At 37.7% G+C, this 23,307-nt stretch overlaps 1 long non-coding RNA gene across 1 annotated transcript in view; it reads left to right on the forward strand.

Moving 5' to 3' along the window:
• The window catches only part of LOC134478326 (uncharacterized), a 33,109-nt gene extending 12,728 nt beyond the window's left edge, over positions 1 to 20,381 (forward strand). Inside the window, exon 4 of the long non-coding RNA XR_010050908.1 lies at positions 1,250 to 20,381. This is a non-coding gene — a long non-coding RNA (uncharacterized LOC134478326). The remainder of the gene's footprint in view (positions 1 to 1,249) is intronic.
• Positions 20,382 to 23,307: the final 2,926 nt, after the last annotated feature.

Genomic DNA, 23,307 nt, shown 5'->3' on the forward strand with positions numbered 1-23,307 from the left:
CAGTGTTGAATTTAAATTAAACCTAAATCTTGCAGATGCTATTTTTTTTGAAAGAGAATAGGATCAACAACATAATATGAATAATCACTTTTATATAGAGGTTTATACAAGTGTACATTCATGAAAAATATGTAAAGCCCATAAGAAAAAACTTTTTGTGGGGAAATATTTGAAGACTGGTATTAAAGCAGGATGAATATTTTTAGGTCTGTAATCATAAGAATTTGGTGTGGACTAGTGGGTGAAAATGCAGAACTGCATCTCATAGAGCTGTGAACCCTAAATTTCCTTTTTCACCAGGTATCTTTGGTTATATCACTTAGTATCTCAGCTCCAATTTTCTTTCTGTGAAATAGAGGTAGCAATAACAGTGCTTCTTTTTTGTAATTATGATAATCATGTAAGAATAGCATTTAACTATACTTATTTATACAGTAAAATTTTGTTAATGTCATATGATTGTTAGGACACAGTATACAATAGTGATTATTCTTGCTGAAGTTTTGAGAATTAAAAGGTAAAATTTACATATAATTTACATTGCATATAATGTCACAACAACTCTGCTTCAGTGCGTTGTATACACAGCTTCATATATAAGCTAAGTTTCATCATTAATGTAGCAAGTTGTCAATAACTGCTTAACTGTGAGCATCTACGCCCTGGAGTTACTCTAGGGTGACCATAAAGATTAGATTACATTTTAACGTTTTTCTTTCTGTATTATATTTCTCTCCTATTTTAGAAATCAGAATTTGATAGCTAGCATTAAAGTACTATTTGAATTAATTTATAATCTCCCAAATAAGGTACTGAGATATTGTGCTACTTATACTTTCCACCCTTCCATTCTCCACATTCCTCTGTTCAAGTCATTTTTATGTTTTTCACAAGGATGTTGAACCTACTCTTGTTAAGAGGTCTTTCGTGTCCTTTTCTCTCCTTCAATTGTACTCTCCTGTGGCCAGCGAGAGGAGTGGAAGACTAACGTCTGCGAGGTACCTGTGTGATGGGACCTCACTCCTGCCTTGTGTCCTATGCTCTGTGCATGACAAGAAGGGCTCCTCCCATGTGGGACCATGGGAAGGGGTTGTAAGCAGTGCCTTCACCCTTAGAAGATGCAATTTTTATATTTCTGTCAATTTGTAACATGATAAGAACATGGTTACCATTATCGTTTCTTTAAAATAACTTGTAAAGGAAGTGGCCAACACTACCACTGCTCATCTGTCTCTAATCTTCCCTGCAGGTACGTGCACTTGGACTGCCCTGGCACATGGATTGCTGCTCTGTGGTTGAGAAGACAAGATGGTCTTCTTTTGGTCAGGTTTCAGTAAGAGAAGCAGAGCCACTGCGAATACTGTGGAGGAGGATTTAAAATATTAGAAAAAGATCTTGTTCAGTTGTTGGAAATTTGCAGAACAGAATCAAGAACCAGTTCCTCTAACACATCAGAATGGGTGTAAAGGTGGGAGCTTGCCAAGGAATTAATTAGTAAAGACACACATGTGCAGCTGGAAGGAGAGGAGAAGCCTCCTCAAGGCTGCAGTGTTTGTGTCTGGTGGTGGTTAGGAGCTTCTGTTCACCGGTGAAGTTAGCATTTGGAAACTTAGCTGGATGCCCAGAGTGAGAAAGTGAGAATGAGCTGACTACCGGCATGCCTGTTTCTGGCCCTTAATCTCAGGGACAGGTTCTAGAAGATCTTTGTGTTGCTCACTTCTTTTAACTAGGGTGACCTTCAAAGAGTTAATGGCTACTGCTTCTGCTTGCTAAATTACATTGATTTCTCTTTCCATTTATCCTGAATACCACATAGTACACGATTCCTGGAAACATAGTTCCAGATTAGAAAAGCTGATAAAGAACAACTGAAGCAAAAGTCTAATTGTTACTGTAAAAAAGAGAGGAAAGTAAGGTGGACTAAGAGATAGAACCACAGGTATGTTTGAGTGTGTAGGATGGAAAACCATATTACTGAGCTTTTGTTGGATCATTGAACAGAACTGTCTCCAATTTCACTGTATGAATGTTCACTTTATATGCTTTAATTTAGTGATATGGACAACTGTTTATGGGAAGATAATGTTAACTGGTGATTTTGTACTGTACATATTTTTTTCTAGAAATACTGTATTATTTGTACCCTTTTACTGCATTTTTTTATTCCTTTCTTTTTTTTTCTTCTCTCTTTAAATAAATAAAAAAAAAAAGAACAACTGCAGCCAGCTTCGATCAGCTTGGCATTCATTCCCATAACACTTGTTTATAGTGGCCAGATCATTATTATACCTAACATGATCCATTTATTCCCGTGCATCTGGAAACATGCAAGTTCCTCCCACTCCCAGTATCAAAAGAGGATATGAAACCCACAGTTATTTCATCCATTTTTCAGTAATGTTTATTTCCTTTCTAGCTGAATCATAGTTCTGCTCTTATGTCATGTAATTTATAAATTGACATCTCAGGTAATGATGATTAACACATTATATTATATAGCAAACAGCATTTTATGTTATTTCATACCTATATTAACCAATCATTTAAATTTTTTTCTCTCCTAGATGTATTTTCTACACAAATGCACACACATATATTTACATCAAACAAGGAACAAATACTTGTAACCGTTGTAATTTTAATTTCTATAAATAATTTTGTGAGTCATAAATGAGAAATTTATAACTTACTTTTCATATTCATTACATAGAACTTTTGTCATCTGCAAACAACTTTGCCAATCATAATTTCTTAACTGAAAGGGTATCCCAAACCTGAATTCCCTAAAGATCTGTGCCACTAGTAATTTCAGTTTTGAGATCTTCTAGTGTTGCATTATTTTTTTATTGTAGGAATACGTGATCCCTAAGAATTTCTTTAGGCATATGCTTCTCTACCTTGATATTACAAGCAGTATAGCTGTGCTAGTTTACTACATGTGAAGTTATCACAGTGCATTTTGCAACACCACACGATCTTACATTTCCCATGGGCCAGGAGGTTAGGGGCGGGTTTCCTGGGTTTTGTGGTCAGGGTAGGACAAGTTTTAAATCAAGTTGTGTTCTCGGACAGTGATCTGCCTGACACTCAAAGTCCTTCTACAGGCTCATGCAGGTTGTTGGCAGAAGTCAGCTGGTTAGGATTGAGAGCTGAGGATTGGTTTTATTCTCTGGAATCCACTCAGGATCTAGACATAAAATCCTTATTTTACAATATAGCAGCTTATTTCTTCATGCCCTGCAGGAGGCTGTCACCTGCTGCAGTCAAGTCTTCTATGAAGTGATGTGCTTGCCTTATCATATTTGTAGGTCTTATTGGCATTCAAGGGAATAAAGGAATTGTAGAAGATTAATACCACCAACGGAAATTTTGTGGGCTTAGAACTCTGTCAACCAGTTTTCCCTTGGTAGTCAATTATTCCACCCACGGCAGTGAGCTTCTCCCTTGACTGCTGACTCACTGCCATGATGAGTGGCCTGCTGGCAGTTTCACTTTCAGTGTTTGTGTCCTTTGCTGCAGAGGCATTCTTTCCTTGGAAATAAAGAGCTCCAAGCTGGCAGGTCCCAAAGAAGTAGGGTCAGGAAGTAACTTTTATGCTAGTGAATCATTTGGCGTATTAGAGAGAGGAACCATTCATTTTCCATGTCTGTTTTTTTCAGCTAAAGAATCTTGGTTATGAGGGAAAAATCAGCATCATATGCAGTGTGATCAGAAAATAAGGTGAATGTTCAATTTTTTGAAAATAGCACAGTAAAAAATGCATTTCCATTAGTCTCCTTCAAAGCATTTCCTCTCACTTCAAACACACGTATTCCATTATTTTTGCCACTTTCTGAAGCTGGTCTGGAAATCCTCTTTGTCATTGTTAATGGTGAGCTGTCATAGCTGCCTAGATGACCTGAGCTGATTCAAAATATTTACCTTTGATGGCCATTTTGACTTTGGGGAAGAGCCAGAAGTCACATGGTGTCAGATCTGGTGAAAAATGGTGGATAAAGACACAAGTCTGACACAAGTATTTTTACAAGTCTGTCTTTCTGTTGAATATCACTTAGCAGCAACTTTCACCATAATTTTGATCATATCCGTAAGTGTACTGATGAAAGAGCACTTTGGGACTTCAAAAAGTGGCAAGAACTCTGGGGCAGGTGTGCTTGAAGCAGGAGAAATGGGGCTTTTGAGGGGAATTGATGGCAATATTTCTTTTATAGTAATATTTTTTATTTAAACATTCGTTGTATTGTTTGGTCATAACTCATTTATTGGTCCTTGTCCAAATGCAGGAAGGAAAGGTTTATTTAGCTCACTATTTGTGGAGGTTTCTGTCCATAGTCAATTGGCTCCAAGGCAGGGTGACATGGCCCCAGTGAACACTTCAAGGCAGCAGTCAGCAAAGCAATAAGAGCAAAAAGAGGGGACCAGCAAGTCTCTTTTCCTCTCTTTTATTGTATGTAAGCCATCCCCCTACTCCCTCCCCACCCCCTAGGGCAGATATAACACTCATAAAATCTCTATGCCCTTCTCTTGCACAGAATGAGGCTATTTACAAAGTAAGGATCTTGCTGAGTCTCCCTGCTGAGTCTCTTAGTTAAAACTTTTAAACTTCTCAACTTGACACAATGTACTGACCATAGCAGTCCTTGAATCAGAACATGTGTTTCACCTTGAAGAATATTACCCACTCTAAAAATGTGGTCATCCAGCTGGTGCTGTATCCGAATCTTTAAAATGACATTCCACTCCTTTCTGGAAATGTGGTAACATTCATAAATTTGCTGGATGTGATGATACATGTCTGTAATCCCAGCCCTTGGGAGGCTGAAGTAGGAAAATTGACTGAGTTTGAGGCCAATTTAGGCTGCATAAGTAAGTTCAAGGCCAGTTTGAGCTCAAACAAACAAACAAACAAAAACCAACCAAACAAAAAAGATCAATGAATTTAATAAGCAAACACCTATTATGGGTGTGCACTTGCTGTCAAATAGTCAAATAAGTTTCTTGTTTGGAAGCAATACTATGTGATAGATTAGTTTGTGGAGGAGGTAATCTGTAGGTCTATATCTATTAATTTTGAATGAAGCCTTATAAGCCAGAAAGGCAAATCTGTATCCAGAAAAATTATCTTCTCAAGTTAGAAAAGTATTGCTGTCCTTTACATGAATGAAATCAAATTGCCACGAAGTGGCTGGTCCCCGCAGTACAGAGTCTCAGAGCTTGGTGTAGCCTTTGTCATTCTCAGGGAGTAATCAGCAGTTCTTGAGGACAAAGTGGCATTATGAGCAGAGGTCTATGCTGCTGAGTGCAGGTGTTTTGATCTTGACAACTGTAGCCTCTTTGTTCATAGTTGGTGGGACAGAGTCATGAGTGGCTGGAGGAAGAGGTTGACTCACATTCATAGATGGAGTAATCACGTCCACCAAATTGTTCACTGAGATCTCTTCTGCTAGAACTTTGTTTTTTACTTTGGTAAACACAAATGTCTTCACATTTGCCATTTTAGAAGTCGGGGAATGTGCTCCTGCCCTATAGGGTTTTTTTTCAACAAATCCAATCATGTTCCTTCTAGGTCCCTGACTGTCTAACAAATGGTCAGCCCTGGCCTATGAATCAGCATAGATCCGTCCTCTGTTTCTCTGTCATTCTAGGAAAACATAAAATAGGGGTTCTGCATAGAGTTATGCTCGAGAAAAGGATATCCACCTTCGACTCTGTGCAGGGCCACCCTTGAGTGGAATTGCAGAGAAACCACCACCAGGGGTGGCAGCCTCCTCTATGGAGCAGCATGTAACCCAGTCACCAAGGGTTTTTTTTTTTTTTCCTTTTCTCATCTGATTAAATGAATTCTTGTAACTGTGGGCTGATCAAGTAGAGGAAACAGCAGAAATAGAAGCCAGAGGAAGCAGAAGTACTGGTTTGTGTGTTTTACTAGTGCTTTTAGGAATTGCCGATCCTGTGTATACCTTTTCCACTTAATGATAGAGAGCTCCGGTCTATTCTACATTTTATGGCTTACTGGATAAATCAATAATCAGCTATTCACAGTCAATGCTGTTTTCATTTTATTTTATTTCTTTGTTTGAGACAGTGTCTCACTGTGTAGTTCAGGGTGGCCTTGAACTCACTATGTAGTCCAGGTGGTGCTCCCCTGCCTAGACCTACCTCCTGAGTTCTGAGATTACTGGCCTGCACGAACATGCCTGGCAGTCAATGTAACTTTAAAGATAATTTACTGGCCTGTTGGTGGTACTTGTTTTCTGCTAGGACCCAACAGAATTTAGGAGCTATTTCTCAAAAAGAGAGTAGGCATCTGCAAACAGTCGGGTAGCTTAAATTCTTAATCATCAAGTTATGCACCATTTCTTTTCCTTCTTAATTGATTTTATACTGTCTTTGTTATAAAAATAATAAATTACTACCAACACGTCTCAGATCATTAGGTCTGCATGGATTATGTGATCTAAGTGGCAGAACAATTTACACTGAAGTCTGGATCTTTTGCACATCCTTCTCTTCTTTGGGCTCCAGTCAGAGCTAGAAGTCTGTTGGGTATCTCTCTAATTAGGTATCCCATAGCACCATACCCAAATGAGGTTTATGTTGCCTTTGGCATTCAACGATTCATAAAGCATAGGCCTTTTCTTCACCAGTCAAATTCAGCATTCATTGAGCCCCTTAGCAGGGATATAATGACATGATCTGAACTACCTGGACTTTAGAATTTTTCTGAACACTTTTTTGTATATATATCTAACCCAAACATTTAAGGTAGCTGCTACTTCCTGTTCACTAGATCTAACCAGTATGATATCAATGTGGACTATTGTGTTGTCTTGTGCAATGGAGAGATCCTCAAGTGATGTGTCTGTAAATTAGTACCTAAGGGCAGAGTTGATAAACCCTTGAAGTAAAAGTTTGGTAGTGGTTTGAGAGAAAGCATTCATAGGATCAGTAGTTGCATCAAGAACCAGAGAATGTATCAGTTTGCTTTAAGAAAGACTTGATCATATAAGACCTCCACTTAATGAACTGATGTTGTAGTAGGACTTCTCACTGGTTTAAGTTTATTAAAATACATTGTTATTTACTAAGATCTGTTCTTTGGAAAGGCCAAATAAGAAAGTGAATAGAAAGCTAGTAACCACCCACTCTGTGTCCTTCAAGACCTTGATGTTAGCACTTATTTATGCCTAAAATCTGCACAGAAGTGAAAAAGTGGCTTTATTCTTTATTAGTTTGGTTGGTAGAGCTGGTTCTAGATGGACTTCTTCACAATAATAGCCCTATAATTCTATAATTATATATAATTATAATTCTATAATTCAGCTAAATTATGTAGAAATTCTGCCAAGTATTTATTCTATGTCTACTAATAATAACATTCTAGAAGTGGGGATATAGTCAAGGATTGATTTCAGGGATACTGTGGTAAGATAGACATTGATCAAAACTTTATAAATTACCTTATCTCCATGAACTTAATTTATGATAAACCAGTAGTCCAGTTTTTGTTTTTTAGTGGATTTTTGCTGTTGCTGCTGGTGTTTTTTTTCTTCTTTCTTTTCTTTTTTTTTTTTTTTTTCGCATCTCCAGTTGTGTTAGTTGAGAGCTAGTGTCCAACAAAACTCTCAAAATCCTATTGCTTTCTTCTTCAGAGGGGCTAATATGAAAAAATATGTATGATATAGCTATGTATTACTATGTATTAGAGACCTTCCTCAGTAGACTGAGCCCCCCTTTCTTGAAATCCAAATCAATTCTGAATTGGCTCCAACACTGTGTCTCTTTTATATGGTTCAAACTAGATACTTCTTCTCAGTTCCTAGATATTGTCCATATATACAAATCAGATAAGATCTCAAATTTTCCTTACCTTATGTATACAGTATATTGTCAAGTGACCAGGATGTCTGTTAGTCAAGCTACTTCAATTATCACGTTGGGTTTTCTACTAGCTACAGTAGTCTTTATCACCTTCTTTTCAGGAGCTTGATCTTCTTTTGTGCTTTGTCATATCAGCCCAATAAAATATAAGGTCTCTTTTACCATAGCTAACATGTATAATCTTTATGCATTTTAATTGTGTTTCTGTTGATAAAAATGGCAAAAAGAATTTTGCAAATCTTTGGGTGGGTTTGGTACTTATTCTGAACCTGACTACGTAGGGTTTGCCAGGACTTACACCTGTTTGTCAGTCTAGAAGCAAGACAGATGGTGGGCGTAGTCTTGAGTAGAAATATCCCCACTAAGTTATCATCTCAGGGAAGTGTATTTCCATACTTCACAAGGGGAGAGTGCTCCTTTTGCTGGCAAAGATGATCAGAACCATGTAGGGAACCAGTGTCTTGTACTTTATAGGAATTTGCCTCTCATATTTTTTCCAATTAATACACTTACCATGATGTTGGAAATTCAACTGAGGTTATAATTCAGAGTTTAGTTTTTATTTTCAGAAATTTTGACCTACTGCTAGGAAAATAAGGGGATTTTGGGAACAGATAAGAGAAATTTTCTGTTTGCTGACTAGTCCTTGAAATGGGAATTTAATTAACCTCCTGAGTCCATCATTTTCTTTTTCCAGATTTTCTAATGTACTTTGCACAAAATCCAGCACATTATATTTTTACTTGACTTAAAACTTTTATTTGATGTAAAAACTTTTTATTTTTTCTATAAAAAAATCCTTGACCACCCAAATGTAGCCTTCTGTAAGATTTTGAATGCAGGTGATAATTTAAGCAGTTTTTCTTTTTGTCATTTTATGTTGCAGAATACCAGAGTTCCTTTGACCCCATGCAGAAAAGTTGTTCATGCTTTTGAAACTATTTAGTAAGAGAGGTAATTCATTCTTCTCATCCTTAAACTGCCCCAGAAAGATTCTTGGGACCAATAATTGTAGCACCTAGCAGTAGTAAGAAGACAGAACCACTCTGACAATTATGGATCAAAGAATTTGTTGTTCAGTGAGAATTTATACAATTGCAGGAGATGTTGGAGAAATATGAGTATAAAAGGAGAATTTGAGGATCAAGGAAAAGGCACTTTCTGGTACTTCTGAAGCCATGGTACAAGTGAACAAATTGGTGGTTGTGAGTGAACATGTGAAGATGTGAAGGCAGGTTTGTCCCCTTGCCAGTGTGTGACTGTAACAGAGAACTTGTGCAGAGGTCTATACGAGGAGTGTGCTTCTGTGTCTGTGGTGGACTGTGCAGTCCTGTTGATTAGAGAGGCTAGTGGTCAGGAAAAGAGCTGGACATGGTAGCTGGAATCATTTTCTCTTATGTATTTATCTTTCCATGTGGAAAGATTAAACACAGGGTAAGGTCTGCTGGTGGGTCTGAATATGTCTCTTACTAAGTGTAGCCTTGCTGATTTCCAGAGAGTAATAATGGTATTTCACCTCTGCCTCCCAGATTTTGTGATCATCTCTTTTTCTTACCAATTTTAAAATATTTTTTCTTACTAGTACACCGTTAGTATATATAATGATCACATGCCTTGTGGGAAGCTTGCACATGTACATATTTTAATTATTTTTCTTCCTTTCCCTTCTCATCCCTCCCTGATCTCTCCAATTATTGCCTCCCTGGCCATTTGCAAAAGCTCTACTTGCATTTTTTCCTTAATTTCTTTTGGTTTTTGGTTACTTCTAGTGGGGAAACTACAGAGGAGTTTTAGGAAACAGTTTTAGATTTTCCAACTGGCACAGAATGAAATCGCCATATCCATTGTGTCCTCCATCCCTCCAGTGAGGTGCTCACTGACCGTGAGTTTAAATAGTGGTGTCTAAGACCAATATTTCTTGGCTTTCTGAGCAACTGAAAAAAGGATTCTGTCTTTGCAGAATCAAATAAAAAAGACTTGGTGAGGAAAAGACAAATATACTTGATTCACTTTGGCTTTGTTACAACCTCCTGGCCTATTTGATTAATGCACCCTTTCTTTTTCCTGAAAGCAATGGGAACAGTTGATAAAGCAAGATGGTTCATATTTGGAGGTTGATGGAGGGTCCCCTTTAGCCATGAGAAGTGCTCATGCTTTGTAAAGAGGACAGTTACCAGAGGTATCCATGGAACAAATCATCACCTGCAGCCTATGTGGTTTGGAGTAGGCTGTTTTGAAGAGTGAATATATTTTAGCTTTAGCCTCTACTGAGAGGTATCACAGGGAAAACAAAATAAGGGTCACCTAGTTCTTAGTCTTTTAACTCCAAGCATTAGAGGGATGTGCTCCATAACAACTATGTGCCAGACTAAGCTGAGTACACACAGTGTCACCCAAGAGTTCAATGGCTTCTCATTCTGGATCCAGAATGAATCTCACATGTCCATTGTCATTTTGTCCACATTTCTTTGCTGTTTTTGATTGATTCTGTTTTATGTAATCCACTGACTTCTTTAAAATCTGTGAGTTCTACACCATATCTTGCATCCTATGCAATATAAAATGCTCTTATATGTGTTTTTTATATGTCATTGTTTTCTTCATGAATTCCTATCACATCTCTAGGTACTGCATGAATATTTACTGTCATTTTAGTATTTCTTTCTAACATCCAATTCAAAATCTTTATGATCAACTTCAACTATTGTTTTGATAATTTTTTTCTCATTGCTTTTGTTTTCTTGATTAACAATAGTTATTATATCTGCCTAATCAACTATGTCAGTACCTCCCACTATAATTAGGAATATTCTATATTTTTTAAAATTTATCATTAGTCCTCCAAGTCCCTCTCATTCCAAGGTCCCCTGGAAAATCCTGTGATCTTTTATCATATTTTAATATTTTTATTGACTTGCATATTGTTATGGTTGGTGCATTGTGTCAACTTGAGAAGTTTTGAAATTTAACGAAGAGATTCAGCAGGGAGCCAGGATCCTTACTCTGTAAATATCCTCAGCCTGTGCAAGAGGAGGGCACAGAAGTAGTGTGAGTGCTACACCCACCTTGGGGGGCTTGGGGGTAGCCTGTTTATAATACAAGGGAGGAGAAGAAGCTTGTTCTCCCTCTTTTTGTTTTGGCTGGTCTTGCTGGATGCTGTCTTGAAGTGTTTCTCCTGTTTCATGTCACCCTTCCTTGGAGCCAACTGATTATGACCTGAAATCTCCACAAACAGTGAGCTAAATAAACCTTTCTTTCATTTTGAGCATTTGATATTTTGTCCCAGTAATGAGAAAAAAAATGCATAATCTAATTCAATCTTATACTCTTATACTTAAAAATATTATTATTTTTATAATACTATGAGTTTGCCATTTTCCCTCAAATATATGTATTATTTGAATATTTTCTTTAATAGCTATATATATGAATACATCATATTTTAATACTTAGTATATGTGCTAGTAAACCAAGGATTAAACTTGGTACCATATCTGTTAGAAGTTAGTTAAAACAAATTTAGAAATCATTAATAACAAATAGATCTTGAACTTGTTAGAGAAATTTTGACAACTTGAGAGTGGAAATAAAATGAAGTGATAATTTTTGTGTTCACTTGTTTACATCTAGAATATATGGAGATAATTGTAGTTTGATTTTGAAACAGTAGTGCTGTAAGAATTGTTAGGCTACAGTAACATTTAGTAGCCAAAGAAAGTAATGAAAGTTTAATTATAATAAAATTATAACATACTTTAAGATAATGGCAGATTTATTTACAATTCATTAAAGACCAACTAATGATAATATTAGGAACACTTATTGAGTTCTACTCCTTTATAATCCAATCCTAGCTCAGAGAAATTCACTTTTAATGACACATAAAAGTCACTCCTTGTAACTGTTCAGTGTTCATGAAGCTGCCCTAAGAGATGCCCTACCACAACTAACTTCTGGTTTTTATAAGAGTTGTTAGCATATTAGTTTAACTCATATCTACATCCTTTGGTTTGATGCAATTTGGGTTATGACATTTGGTGTTATACTTTGTGTATTTTCTTGTCTAAGGAGCAGAATACATAAGGATTAATTTCTCAAAGGGACTGTTGCTGGCTGCTGTTTTGAACTGTTACATTCATCAGTAGGTTCCTTGATTCATTCCTTCACAACTATTTTCTAAGCAACCCCTATAAACATTTTTGTGCTTGACAATGGGCTAGGTTCTAGGAAAGCAAAACTAAATAAGACAGTATACTTATGCTCAAAGGTTGCTTATAGACTATGGAGGAGTCATAAATCAATTGCTACAGTATAATGTGCTAAATATTATTTTGGGGGAAGGGAGGACAGAGCAGAGACAGTACCTAGTACATAATAGCATACACTTACTAAATATGTGTTCAGTTGATTAAATGATGGGTGGATCGATGGGTACATAAATGCATAAATGCATGATTTAGGTGACTATGGATTGAGAGAAGTGATGGCGAATTCCTCAGAAAAGGATGCTTAAAATGAGTTTCAAAGAATGAAAAAAATGTTAGTAACACAAGAGGGGAAATTCATTCAGGGAAGCCAGTCAGATTGGTATGAAAAATACGTTGAACGCATCAAATACTTTTCTGTGTTCAAGTATGCAAACTTAAATGGCAGAGAAAAAAGTTCATTTTGTGATTGGAAACTTAAAATCAGCATTTAAAAAACTGACCTCATGAATTTTCCTTTAAAATGTTTTTCCTTATGATGTTTCTCTCTTGAAAAATGATACAACTAGTTAGACCAAAAAAAAAAAAAAATTCCAGATATTACCCTGCCTTTAGTCTCTAGTCTCACTTAATTCGTCACCTTTGCTGTAGATTTTACTTCTTTGTTATTTCTTTTTTAAAATTTTATTTAAAGAAAGACTAAAAACAGAAAATAGGTAGAAATAATACATACATTCAAAGAAAAAATAAACAGGAAGAAAATACTAGCTTATGTTTACGTACTGTCCTCCTACAAATAGTTGTTCAAAATTCAAAAGTGGAACATATAAAGTGGGAATTCAAAGAGCGAGACTGCAAACAGTTCTGTTCAACTATCCAACAAATACTTAGAAATATGGTTATTAATCCTATACACTTAAACATACATGCAGTTATCCATATCTTCAATTGTGTTGAGATTGAACAAACCCAAGCAGGCTAATATCACTCTGAATAAAGAATAATACTATTGCCGGGTTTCACAATAAGACACTCCAGGATCAGCACTGAGTACTTTAGTGTCCCTTTTTCTTCAAAGTATTTGTTTGTTTCATCATATGTCATAAGATCGTTCTCATAAACTGTTTATAGGTTCTATACATGCATGAGTCTTAACATGTATTTCTATCCTTTCTATGTTAGAGGGAGAAACAAAACAAAGCAAGACAAAACAAAACATATTCCTACAAACACATAAAATAAACAAGACATATAAAACCGTTGTACAAGGAGTTCTACCATAGTTCCTGTGTTGTCTCTTGTAATCTTCAATAGATTTAGCTATATCATCAGGCATAGTATAATTGAATATATCAGTACGTAACAGTATTAATAAAAACACAACTTTGTATATAGTATAGAACTTCAAAAACAGGCAATAATCAAACCAGAATGTAGTAAATCAAACCAAATTGTAGTAAATCTTGTCATCTTCAGTGTAGTTGCCTATACTCTCAGACTTGATATTATCAATCATATCAGTTTTGAAAAAATCTAGGGGCTGGGGATTTAGCTCAGCGGCATAAGAGCCTGCCTTGCAAGCAGGCAGTCATGAGTTTGATCCCTTGTACCAATAAAAAGGAAAAAGACAAAAAAAAAATCTGTTGATACTAAACAGCAATCAAACAAACCAGATTTAACTAAGATCAGTCATGATAAAACAGTATAAGTCATAAAGGGCTCCAGATTAATAGTAAATTAAAGATGATTACTGTGCTATATCCTGATGTTTTTGGGATAGCTGTCTGTGCCCTCAAATCTAATGCAAGTAGACAAACTGGAACAGAATAAAATCTATGTAAGCAGAGTTGTGTGAGTAATGTGGGTTTTAAATTCTGATACACTATTAAAAATATCTTCTGCCATCTTTTTTAAGACTCTCCCTCCCCTTTCTCTTCCCCAGGGTACACTGTGCATTTTTGGGTCTGACCAAGACCTGTGGTTTTAAAGTGTGTGTGGGGAGGGGCAACCTGCTATTTACCTAAGTGGTTCCAAACCTTTTCTCTCCTGGATTTAATCTCTAACTGTATTCCTTTACCTATTAAAGCCTGTCTTTCCAACCTATCCACAAATGCTGGTCTAGTTGCCCCTATTACTCTCTGGTTCTCTGTCACATAGAGCATTGTTTTCTCATATTTGATTTTAAGTCTATGTACTCTTTTTCATGTTAATTATATTTCCTAAAAATAGCCTCTTGGGAGAACTTACCTCCTGATCTACTCTATGTGTGTTTCTTTTTAATTTAGTGTATCAAGGCCATCTATATTAGAGATTATAACCAACCTTCTCTGCCTCATTTCTGTTATGCTCTTTTTTTGCATTAGTTGCCTGCTTGTCTTCTTCATTCTGTTTTCTGCTCCATTCATTGAGGCCTCTCTGCCACTGTTCCTGGAATCCTAGTACTTTTCTCTCTCTCTAAAATGCTCCACAGTATTCTCTGTAGAGTTGGATATGTGGTTGCGAATTTTTCAAGTTTCTCTTTGTCTTGGAGGCATCCTGTTTCTCCATTAATCTCTAGAGACAGTTTTGTAGGGTATATCAATCTGGGCTGGAGATTATTTTCTTTCAGGGCTTGGAATACTTCACTCCAGGCTCTTCTTGACTTGATGGTTTGTGTTGAGAAGTCTGCCATTTTTCTGATGGGCCTTCCTTTATAGGTTATCTGTTTCTTGTCTCTAACAGCTTTTAATATTCTGTTCTTATATTGAATTTCTGGGATCTTGATTATTATATGCCTGGTTGTAGTTCTGTTTTCGTTGTCTGTGGCTGGAGTTCTGTATACCTCATACATCTGCATATCATTTTCTTTTCCTATGTTTGGAAAGTTTTCCTTAATTATTTCTGTGAATAGCCTTTGTAGTTCCTTTGTTTATAGCCCTGCTTCTTCATTCACATTCTTTGTTCTGAAGTTATAGATCCTCTTGTTATCTCCTAGCCTTTTTATTGTTAATGCTTGTTTCCTTGCTATTTTAAAAAGTTTTTCCTTTCATAATCCCACATTGCAAACCTATTCTCCAGTTTGAATAATCTATCCTTAGTTTCTTTCAAGCTGTTTTCCCATCTGTCCATAGAGTTTTTAATTTCCTGGTAATCTCTTTGAATCTGCTTCATGTATTCTGTATTTTCTTTATATTCTTCATCAAATAGTTCTCTCCTTTGAGTTCCTCCATTCTTCTGTCTGTGTCTTCTTGAAGGGTGCTTAGCACCTCTTTTATTAATCTTCTTGTATCTTGCTTTACTTGGCTAAATATTTCCTTTTTAAACTCATCTATGAGGTCCTGAAGATATCTCTTTATGCCCACTGGTGCTATGTCTGATATTGAATGTTTGTTGTCCTCATTCTCCTTTGCATTTACCTGTCCTGGGTCAATGTTTTCAGGGTTGGGCCCTCAGGACTTTTTCTTGTAGCTTCCTCTTCCCATCTTTTTGGTTTCTTCCAGGAGGCCCCAGTTTCTTTCTTTGTTGGTTACAATTCTTATGAAGCACCCTGGCTAGGTGACCCTTCCCTCTGCACTGTGCTAGTGAGTTGCAAACAGGGGCAGCTTGTGCTGGCCCCTCCCCTCCAGATCAGTCAAGCTGCTGAGGCCTGCACTGTATTACTGTGCTTTGCCTCCCCTCTGGGTTAGTCAAACTTCTGATATTTTGTCTGCGTGAGTGTGTGCTGCCACCATAAGGAACTGATTTCGGATAACCTATTCGGTCTCAGCCAGGTTGCGTGACCCAGGCCAAGCTTACTCCACCAATCCCATTTGGGAAGGGAACAACTGACTGAAATCACTGCTGCCCCTTGTTTTTGCCAGTCCTGCCTGGGTCCAGAATGTCATCTGTTGGAGCCCCTTTTTCTGAGGGATGGTTTTACTCCCGTCACTCACCACAGGTCGATGCAGGTTCCCTGCTAGCTCAGCTCTCCCTTTGGCTTGCAGACCCCTAATCTCAGTGTGACTGTGTTTCCACTGAGTCAAAGCAGAGGGATTTCAGACAGCTCGGGTGCTACAGCAGGAGCACTGAGCCTTTAGCTGTTCCAATAGTAGCACCAGGACTGTATGTTTGATTGGTTCTTCTTACCTTAGTTTATTCTTGGGATGAGATAATTCATCTCCCTCTGTTTGGGACTCCCCATGCCGTATTATGTTGAATTCTAAGTTGACTATCTCAGGGAGCCTCTGTGCCCTGCTATTATCTATCCGCCATCTTCGGATAGATATTATTGTTATTTCTTGAGTTGCTCTTCCCCTTTCTGTTCTTCAATACAGTTTTTAACAGTCAAGATCCAGTATTCTCATTTTTTTGTGTCTTTAATTCATTCAACAAGTATTTCCCCATTTACCTATTGTTTTCATCCACATTGCTATTGAAGTAATATTTAAGATATGTATACTCAGTCATTTCCCTCCTATGTATTTAGAGGAGATCAAAGGGGACCAGATGATGAAGGGCTTCATATTTTAATCTAAATAGTTCAAAATTATTGCTGAAAACTAATGAAATCTATTAAAAGAATTTACATTGAAGAGTTATGTCTCCACTTATGTTTTAGAAAAGATTTTTTTTTTGGTCTTTTTTGATACAGGGTCTTGATATGCAGTTCAGGCTGGCCTTGAGCTCACTTTGTAGCCCAGGCTGGTCTCAAACTAGCAAAGATCCTCCCAACTCAGCCTTCCAAGTACTGGGATTTCAGGTGTGAGCCACCACATCCGGCTTAGAAAAGTATTTTAAAAGGCCAAATATCTGATGGAGAGTAACCCAATGAAAAGATGGATGGACTATGGCAGGACTGCAGTTAATAAAGGATACTAGGAAGGATTTGAGTAAATACTGGGTGAGAACGGGATCATAGTTACCACAGGAAGATGGGGTATTTTAAAAGAGGGAGCTTGCAAAAAGACTTTTATCAACTTAACTTTTCCGAAGAGCAAGCAAGTTGTCACCAACACCTTATTTACCTTGTCTTTTTTTTTTTTTTTTTTTTTTCATTTTGGAGCAATAAGATTGGAGAAGACAATAATAGCAATCACAGGAAATATTATAATCATGGTTTAAAGTGTAACCTACATTGGCCTTCACTGCAGATGTTAGTCAAGGATCATGTATTAGTGGTCCCAGAAGAAAAGAGGAGAGGAGTGAGGGCAGGGCAATAAAGGAAAGGAGGAGAGACAGACAGAGACAAAAGCAGAGAGACAGTGAGGGACAGAGAGACAGTGATAGGTTGAGTTTTGGTTTTGCTTCTTCATGAGAGCAGTCAGTTTTCACCTCCCCAAGTCCTAGGTTTTCAAGGCTACAAGAGCAGAAATACAATGGAAAGAAGGAATCCATGAAATGTGCTACTTAAACTTTTACACGTTTTTCATTCTTATCTTCCTTATTACTAGGTCTGCTTTGTTCTGTTTTTCTTTTCCCCCCCAATAGTGGGGATTAATCCAAGGCCTTGGATGTGTTGAACAAGTTTCTGCCACTGAGCTGCACACCTCACCCTTATCTTTATGATTTTGGTGGTTTTGTCTCTACCACTGATCTTCCTCTTTTAGTAGGATTTTATCTTTTTTCCCCAGTTATTGATCATTTAGCATCAGCAAGACATAAAACAAGAGTGGAAACACGTACACGTCCTTTAGAATTTTTCTACAATGTTCAGGAGTCCCAAAGCTTGAACTTGCACAGATAAGGAGCTACTTGACTCCAACTGGTGTTTCCTATAGTGAACCAAGATGCCTCCCAACAGTGCGTGCATCAACTTTTGTTCAGTCTGATGGAAAAATGTCCTGGTTTTAGCAAATGACTTACTCTGTATAGGACTGAGTTCTAGGAGATGGGGTAGTGTCTCAAAGCTTCTTTAACTTAAACCTCTCTAACCTCAGGACAGAGCATCATAGTTACACTAGGATCATATTTCTTCTTTTATCTGATCATTCCAAAGTGCCCGTAATGACTGCTAAGATGAACAGCTCCTCTGGTTAAATGCACTATAGCTCAGTGCACAAGAGCACTGGTTAATGTCTTGCTGAAAGCTCCAACTCGCTACTTGCTCACCAGATTAAAGTTTTTGATTCCATGTCCTGAGCTTGTTTTTACTTCCCCCACTTACGTAGAATTCATCAATAATACCAATTTCTGCTAACTTAGAAGTTCAAAGATCCACAAAGCCACTACTGGGCTATGGCTATTAATTTTAGCTATCTTAGCAAATTCAACCTGTCCATAACGCATTTTGATCTTCCGTTGCTAAGTCTTGGGTCTCATCTGCATGTAGATTTGAAACCAATGCACCCTGTGTTGGGGATTTAGGATAAGTAACTACATTCTTTCCTTAGTTTCATTGGATTCTGTATTAGCCAGCATTTTACCAGAGAAACAGATATAACAAGATATACAAATGTATAAGAAGTTACAAGATTGGCTTCCTACGGTCAGCCACAGAGTCAGATGAGGAAGTGTACAGAGGATGTCTGCATGCTGGAGGTCAAAGGATTCAATCCAAGGCCTGGAGTTCACTGCAGTGTCCCTGTGGGAGTCCACACCAGGAGGCCGATGGGTCTGCGAAGGAAGGCTGAAAGGGCTACGCTGGAGGGCAGAAGCTGAAGAGCACATGCTGGCAGCCAGGAGACTAAGTCTAAGTTGAAGGCGAAGACTGGCGCTTCTCTGAAGGATGGAACCTCACCTGTCCTTCCCTTTTGGTATATGTGCTGCTGAAGCGAGCTCCTCTGTTCCTGTTACATCATCCAGGCAGTGAGCCACCCTAGGGTGGGTCGTCTACACCTAGAGTATAGAGTTACTAAGCCCATTTAGTTAAGCTTCTAAATGTCGCAAATTGACACAAACAACCACTACAGATTTTAAATGGAAAAATATGCTTAAGAGTCAGACAAAGATTGAAATAGCAGTGCTACTGATAAAAGCAAATTGGAAGGTTTGTCTTAGACTTGAGGCCCAAATGGGCTCCTTCTTATTTTCTTCCTGAGTTATATTTTAACAGCAGACACAATGGTTGGAAAACCCTTGGCTTCATTTTCCCTTAGTGCCCTAAAGCTTGTAAGCGAGCAACCTAAAACAAAACAAAACAAAACAAGTTCACAATGCAACATGACTTTATTTCATTTACTCTGCTTATTGTCAATCAAATGCTTATCAGTATTAGGAAGGTATGGGATATGGTCAGTGGAGAAAACAATCACTTTTTATGAAAAGGCAGAATGCTGTGGTTTTTCTTCCCAATGTGTACCAGAGGATGGGTAGTACTGTTTTATGATTTAATACAGGTATATGAGAGGACAGAAAGGATTTTTCCTGCAGAAGATATGACGTTGTGAAATGCCACATAAATAAAGTCAAAGTAAAGGTCAGTAAACATAAGCCCAGAAAACTTCCAAGAGTATAGTTTGGTGGCTCTCCGGTGGAGTGCTTAGAATCGGCAGTTTCTCTAGTGCCATGCTTCAGAACCACCTGCATAGGTTGCAAAGCCACAGATTACTGTATTCCAGCTTCTGAGAGTTTTTGATCAAATAGCTCTTGGTTAGGGCTGGTTGATTTGCATTTCTAACATGTTTTAGGTATTATTGCTGCTACTGATCTTGGAAAAGAAATAAAGCCTTTGGAGCAAAAGCCAACTTATTATTGTGGAGTGAATGGACTATGAGAAACAAGAGGGTAGGTTACTTCTTCTATCAAGAAATGTGGCTATAATGATAAGTGGACATTTATGGTGACAGAATTGGTTTTGCCATACATTTACAGTGAATACTGTTATAAACCACCTTTTTGATAAACTACCTTTTTGCAATGGTTGTGTGCTGGATATCTTGTTTGGTGCAGCAGATATACTCTTTCCTTCTTCTCCTCCTTGTCCTCCTGCTCCTCCTCCTCTTCTCCTCCTCCCTCTTTACCATTCTCTGAGCGCTGCCCTGCCTCTGTATCCCTGCTGCACCTGGTGAGTGGCGATTCCCAGTGGAAATAAGAGGGAGGGAGGAAGAGAAGCTGCAGTGTTTGACCCTCTTGCTTCCTGCCTGACACATTACCTCCAGCTGGTTCTGCCTCTTCATAAAAAGTGATTGTTTTCTCCAAGGTGAACATTTTAAAAAATATTCCATTTGTCCAGATTCTAATACTTGTTGTCTTGTTTTGTTTCTGTTCTTTGGGTCTTTTCCCTGACCATACCTTTATTAAACAGTCACTTATCAAACCTTTTCTGAAATAGTCCTCTATACGGACTCTATCAACAGTGCTGGATGATGTAAGGTATGCACGTGTGTGTGCTTGCTGTTACGTAGGTGGTGGTGGCGGTGGTGCTGGTGGTGGTGGTGGTGGTGGTGGTGTGTGTGTGTGTGTGTGCACATATTCCTGTCTGTACTGCATAGGTTTTTCTTTTGAGTTATAATCTTTTCTCCACTTTCAGTCTGTGTAATTTAGGTAGGAATAACTCTGTTCCTCTCCAGATCTAGAAATGAGCTAGTGACCTGGCTGTCTAGGTATATTCCTTCATCCCAGTTTAGCTCAGAGCAGGGCTTTTGGTCTAATTCAGGTCAGTAAAATTCAGCTCCTACACTGGATGTGTTTGGAAGAAGAGATCCATGTTTGCCGTGAATGCTGAACAGGTGCCATGTGGATACAGGTCTCCCCTTTAGCTTCATCACCATTCACTTGAGAGATCTTGTCCAGGAATAAAGGCCTGCGGAGTCGCTGCGGAGGGGTATTAGGTTTTGGTGGTATCAGGGTTTGAACCCATGCCTCCTGCATGCTAAGCGAGTACTTCACCACCAAGCTCCTTCCTCGTGGGGAGAGGGGCAGACTTCTAAACACGTCTTTTGAAACTGTGGTTTCATCCTAAAGTGGCTCCTGCCAAGTGTTAATATTGTTTTGAGTAAATCATTGTCAGTTGAATTCTGTGGTTTGTAAGAGAAATTGCTTTCATAGATTCTTCTCTTTCACCCTCGTTCTCTGCGTTCCATTGTTCACCTTTTGATTATCAACATAGTGCTTCTTTGATCTTTCTTTAATTCTCCTGAATCTGCCTTTCTTGAGTCCAAAAGTATATTTTTGTATGCATGTATTCTCTCTTGTGCAGCCTGATAAAAACTGTACAAAACGTATATTTCACCCTGAGGGAAAGAATTGATTTCAAAATGACTTTGATAGTGGTGTTAAAATACTGTATTTGCAACCTTACAGATACAACTAGGGCTTTAAGGCAGAATAGATTCAATTGATGTCATTTTGTATCTATACATGCTGAACCATAACTACATGAAATCATTATGGGATTGCTTCAAACTATCCTTAGTTTGCACCTTTTACTGTAGATTCGTATCTAGAACTAAAACGATGATGAGCTGAATCAAACCAGAAGTCATCTGAAGCATAGGAGTGTAAGAGAGCCGGGGAATGAAATAAGAACATTATTTTGTGATAACAGATGAAAATTAATTGTTAAGATGGGCTTAGGACCTTGTTGCTTTCAGAACTGAAGTTCTCTCCCACTGCTTGGTGGCGTTCACTCATTGCTAAAGAAACTGAAATGTATATTCCAAGCTCCAGAAGTTGTTAACAGTTTTAAGTGTACTTTCAATTTATGAAAAATACATTTGAAAAATATGTGAACTACTGCTGAAGAATTCATTCATTTCAAGTGGGTTAAAAATTCTTAGCTCATGTTTATAAACCTCTCCAATGCAAAGAAGAAATTTGTTAAAGCCAAGATTTTTTAAAAAGAATAATGGCTAAGAAGACAGCAAGTGAATCTTGTGAATAAATTTTAAAATTGCAAGGCTTTTTAAGATTTTCAGAAAGTGGGAATTTAGGAAGAACTTCGTGTCAAAGTATGTGTTTTTGTCTTAAATAGTTATTTCATTTGCAGGTATTTGTTTGTGATTTTTTTTTAACCAACCTTCTCACTTCTGTGTTTCATGCCACCCACCTGACACGGGGAGTGATGAAGAGGTTTCCTGGGGAGCTGACGGTGGCTACAGAAGAGCTTCCCTGTCCTCCCCTTCACCTTGCAGCTGATCTCAGCAGCTGCTTGTGATCCGTGCCAGAGGCTGAGTCATTCCTGCTAGGGGACAGCTGCTTGGTGTGGCAAGTGTTTCTTTGAGTGGCTGGAAAAGGACAGGCTCTATCTACAGCTGTTGCAGAGTTGTTCTGAATTTTCAACAGCTGTAGAGGAGTGCAGAGATCCAATAGCCTCTTGTTTATAGGTCTGCTAGCCAGTAGACTCTATCAGAGCTGCAGTTCAGTTCTTATATGTGGTATGGTCACCTGTTCCACTGGTGGTGTACAAGAATGTGTCGGGAAACTCAGGAGCTTTGTACAGAAAATGTTAGTTTTATTATTGTTCCTTTGAAAGTTAATGACTTTGCTTACTAAGATTTTTACATAATCCAAAAATGATGAAGAATCAGCATCTAAGTCTACCTGTTGAGTCTGGTGGTCCAAGCCTTGGCTGCTGATTGGAATCACTAAGAACTTAAAGTCATAAATGTACCCACATCTGATTCCTAGAGATTATGATTTTGACAACCTAGTTGGTGGGGGGCAGTTAGGCAACTGAAGTGTTGAAATGCCTCCCTGAAGGTTGTCATGGTCATCCAAAGATAAGAATCACTGCCGCTAGTCTACTGACTTTCTGAAAATATTCCCAGAACTGTTCGTTTGTCTTCTCAATCATATTCAGAGCACTTTTCTTTGTTTCGCCTAAAGCTCAGCTTTATACCTGTTTAATTCTTTTCCAAACACTATTAAAAAATTGTCATCTTGCAGCTGTATAGTATCATGTCTTCTCTTCTCTGGTAATGTTACATTTTCTAACTGCCCTATGAAGATGTACCATCTTTTTTTGTCCACTTGTCTGCCAGAGATTTTAAGAAGCAAATAGTTACTCAAATCAACAAAAATAAAGTTATGCTATGTTATATACATGTACTAACTCTGTGTGATGAATGTCATATATTTTGGACTCGGTGTAATTTTCTCCTCATTTGTTCTTTTTGTTCAAAAAATGCTTTGGGTATGTTGACAAGGATTAGATTGATTCTGTATACTGTTTTGATTAGGATGGGCATTTTACTAAATTTAGCATTGCAATCTATTAACATGTAACTTTTTTTTGTATTTTGTGTCCTTTTCAATATTACCCATTGATGTTTTAAAATTTTCATTATAGAGATACATCACCTCTTTAAGTTTATTTCATTTTAAG

This window comes from Cavia porcellus, unplaced genomic scaffold (assembly GCF_034190915.1).
Source record: "Cavia porcellus strain 051 isolate PalLab524CR breed Dunkin Hartley unplaced genomic scaffold, mCavPor4.1 scaffold_12, whole genome shotgun sequence".
NCBI lineage: Eukaryota > Metazoa > Chordata > Mammalia > Rodentia > Caviidae > Cavia > Cavia porcellus.